We start from the raw sequence: 4641 nt of genomic DNA, 5'->3' as shown, positions 1-4641 counted from the left end.
TCAATTAGGGAAGCTAAAATTAATGACATGCAATCTGCATGATAACTGGCAACAGGATGCCACCATTGCTGGGATGCGAGTGTGAAGGTGTCTAGCTTGGTGATGGGCATGAATAATCCCTGTGTTTTGTTGGAATTCTGGTCTTTTGCAGTGAGGTAATGAGCAAAATGTGCTTTGAGACTTAAATATGGCTCATGAGTCCTAAACATGCATGAAGGTCACCACACATATTTTTAATATAGTGTGATATGTTTCCCATATGGTTACATGGTACACGAATAGATTGGTCTGTTACAAGAAAAAAATCCAGTTGTTTCTTGTGGAGGAAAGATGTTTTGATGCTTTTATTTCCACTGTTTGTGAATTTAGCCAACAAGTGGAGCCTCTTTTTGGTGCAGGGAAAAAACTTATACAAATAAATATCATACTGGCATGCAGATATTATTTGACTATGCTTATGAATATTTACATTAAAATTAGATTTGGTTCTAGCATTTGTATCCCCAAGGTGCTTGGGAATTTATGAAACACATATTATTTCATGCACAAAGCCTGGATAAACCCATTGATCAGACTGTAATAGATCCTTCAAATATTTTTCCTTTTCATTGTAGAAGAGAACAGCCAGTATTCATCCATCAGGGCCAAATCACTCTATCCTTCTTACTTGCTGAGTTTCCTGTTTGGCAGCACAACAAAAAAAAGAAAAGCACAGACTTCCCAGACATAAACTTGGAAGGTTCAATGTAGTCATCAAGTCTAATTTCCTATAATCATAAGTAATATTGCAGAAGACTCCTAGATTACCAGAGACCCTGCTTGCTGTATAAAGAACTCCCCAGCATCCTGCAACAAACTGTTCTCACAATGAGTGCTCAGGATGGTTGTTGACCTGGAAAACATTCTCTGAACTTCAATAGCATAGAGCAATCTGCATCTCCTTCTTCCATGGCTCACATATGTTGTAGCTGGAACACTCTCTGCTACACCCTTTTATGATCTTTCCAGATGTGGGCATTTCCTCCTCTGTGGCAGAGGTAGGGAACAGTTTGTATCTTTTTCATCTCTGGACATCATACAGTCCCAAGAGAAGTGATGTAAAGTGTTCTTTGTATTTCTCCCAGCTCCTCTCCTAGCAGCAGAAAGTACAAACCAAGAAAGCACCTCATTTACAGCCTGACAGCAGAGCCCAACTTACTTGGTTCAGCATGGTTATTAAAAAAATTCTGGTGATTTAGGGCTTAATCCTTTCCTTCCTACTGCGCTGAAATTGGATATAAGTTACGGTATCATGTAAATGAATAAGCTTTTGTCCTCCTAGTCATTTCACTTTCTTCCTACAGCTCTATCTCTTAACAACCACTACCTGGCTTTCCTATTACACATTCTGTAGTTGCTGGGATACATGCCATTCATAAGTCTCCTGAAACAAACTGGAGTTTTTTGGCGTTGATCAAGCTTGATGTGGTCCAATTGTACTTGCCTTTTTTTCAAGTATTTGCTTGGGTTGCATTGCTAAGATACCATGTCTTTGTGCCCTCTTTTCTGCTCCTCTAGAACAGAATGCAAACAGATTCTTTGAATATGGCTGGTTTTCCACTAATATATTATCTGTATTTGTTTTGGTTTTTTCCCTTAAAAGCTAAAAATTTCCCCAGCAACCCAGGTGCTATTCAAATTAAGCTGTATACAAATCATGCTTGGATAGGGAATTTAGGTGGAAATTTATTTTGACATCTGTTTAAATTTTATCAGATTTTGTTTGTAGCTAAAAGCATTTTAAAAATCTGTCCCAGAAAAAAAAAAACAAACTCATCATTCTCTATGCATCTGTAGCTTTGTGGAAAAGCAACCTAAGTTAAACAGAATTGATGAACTGTGACCACCATGTGTTTGATTGGTGTTAGGAAGCTATAAAGTGTATTTATAAATGCTGTCTACCTGTTACCAAGTCAGGATCACTTTATTCTTACACAGCAAATTATTTCTAGCAACGTGTCTTTACTCTTCCTACCCATCTGTGGGATGAGTGTGCTCTTTTGGGGAGGATACCCTCTTAAATGCATTCTTACAAAGCACCTAAGGCAGTTTGGCTCTGGTTTCTGTGTGGTCCTCAAAGCATAATGCATGTATTATGTATGGATTGTCCAGCACAGGAGCTTAGTTCCCTGCTAGAAGTGCTTTGATGATTTTATATTACTAATAAATAGTAATATGGGATTGGATATCTACTCTTGGTCATTCACATAGAACATGCAGTACCTGGATCACTCATAAACATCTGTCATTATTAGACGGATGTATAACATCAGCTACAGGTGACGTATGTCAGAGAAGGGGAGGAGAAACAGAAGTTAAAATACAAGCATCTTAATTATTATTAAGTTCTATTCAGTTCTATTAAATCTCCCTGTTAATCTCAGATTTACTCCTGTCTTCTAATAATCCTTGTAAGATCTTTGCAGTTCCTTCAGCAACTACAGACATTAACTTTACTGTAACATTTGCAATTTTCTCCAAATTATTTCACTACTGCTATAACTGAATAAAAGCTTATGTAAAAATTCCATTTGCTTCAGTGATACCACCCTGAGTGAGCTGGGGAGGCCTAGCCCAAAATACATTAGAAAAACTGCATCTGAGAACTGCTTTCCGTTTTGGGTCACTTTACAAAGGATATGAACATCATGGTGGACAATCTGACCCTTAGCAACTTTGGGAAGATGAGCAACACATACAAAGTCTTTTACACAAAAGGCATATTTTATTTATAAGTTGACAACTGCAAATGTTTTTTGTTTTTCATTTAGTGTCTCTGAATTTTAACTAAGGCAGAGATCAAAACATGAGTATTCCATAAATCTAGCTTAAAAGCACTTAATAATAATCAAGTTCACATCTTGTATAAAGATATTTTTTCCCATAGTTCATCATCTCTCTATGGAAAATAACAGGACCTTGAAGAGAGGTGTGTTTGAATTGGGGACACAGAATTCTCATTTGATGTTTTGACTTGTTGTTTGTGTAATATCACAGACGTTTTTAGGTTTTGTCTTCTGGCAAAAAGCTATATAAGTTTATTCAGTGCAAAAGTTCAATGAACATTAGTATGCAAGAGCACATCTGAATTACATGGAAGTTACCCTTCAGTATCTCTGCTTGTCTAATGTGGTTTTGGACTAAAATATCCACATTTGCTCAAAGTATAATTTTAGCTAAAATGATATTTCTTCTTTTTCCCCTCAACAAGAAAACCAGCATTTTGTCACTTAGGCAAAGGCCATGGAATTCTACCACACAATGTAGCAATATAGTTCACATCATATGAATTGACTCCCTTGTCATATATTTGTGGTATTATTTTTACTTATTTTAGTATTATATTTACTTATTTCTACCATATTTTTAACTGATAGAAGGAACTCCCAATTGATGACATGACAGTAAACCAGTAAAACCTAAATATTCTAGAACCCCAAATATGATATTGCAAATGATAAGCTTCTTTGCAGCTTACATCAGCTAGAGATGTGTGTAGTCACCAAGGAATGCAAAAGGGCATAGAGTACTGCAAATCCCTCCAGTTCAATTCTTCCTGAGTTTTCCCTTGGTCAGGCAAAAACTTTAGCAAGTAACTAAGTGGATTTGTCTGAAAAGTCTGAAAGATTGTGGAAATGCAGCAGCCACAACTATCATGCTAAGCTGGATAAAGATATTCTTTGGGTATGAATGTCATGTATTTGGGTGGGCTCCAGAGAGGAAAGAATAACAGACCAGGGAAGATACTACATGAAAATGCAGGAAAGAACATTTAAAGCTGAGCATTTGTAATGGCATACACAGTTTCCAGGATTTTTCACCATTTTGATTGCTTTTGACTCTTGGTTTATGGAGCCTTGGGTAGATACTCAAATATCAGCTAAAAGAACTTTACTGAAAACCCAAAGCTGGGGAAGTGAGGTTTTGGTTGAAGGAGTTGATTTCCATATCAGACTCATTCAACAGCTTTCTACAATCAGAGTACAGTATGTGCACAGAATACCCAGGTTACCCTTTAGGAGGGTCCATTTGCGCTGTCTTCATTGTGGTTAGCTTTATTTACCCAGAGTAAGCTGCTTTTGCCCTTTTGCATGCCACTGTTCTTTCTCTGAGGGTCAGTCTGGCTTCAGAGGGAGCTTTAGCTCAATGAAATCTGCAAATGCCATTTCTAAAATCCCTGCAGTTCTTACCAAGCTTCTCATGCAGAACAAATGAAGTTGCTTTGTCTTAACAACCATATGTCAATATTAATAAATATGTAGCAGAGGAGGAGAAGATGCCACAGCAAGCCACCCCTAGACATGAAAATCAGAATTCCACCTTTGAGAGCAGGGACTGATCTTTAATGAGATGTCCTCACAGAGCTTATTCATGCCAGGATTATGGCCCTCACAGAGTGATGTATGGGCATTAAAATTCCACCAGCCATCTACACTCCTGAGCACTACTGAGACTCTATAGAATACAATTTCCTGGCATATTTCCAAGGCATTAATACCATAGAGTCAGCATCTCTGACAATAAGTATTGTGGTCCCCTTTTCCCATAAAAATAGTCAAGATGATTTAATGATGTTCAAAGTTCTGCTGAGGACAAGGAAGA

This window comes from Geospiza fortis, unplaced genomic scaffold (assembly GCF_000277835.1).
Source record: "Geospiza fortis unplaced genomic scaffold, GeoFor_1.0 scaffold171, whole genome shotgun sequence".
NCBI lineage: Eukaryota > Metazoa > Chordata > Aves > Passeriformes > Thraupidae > Geospiza > Geospiza fortis.
This window is presented reverse-complemented; position numbering follows the sequence as displayed.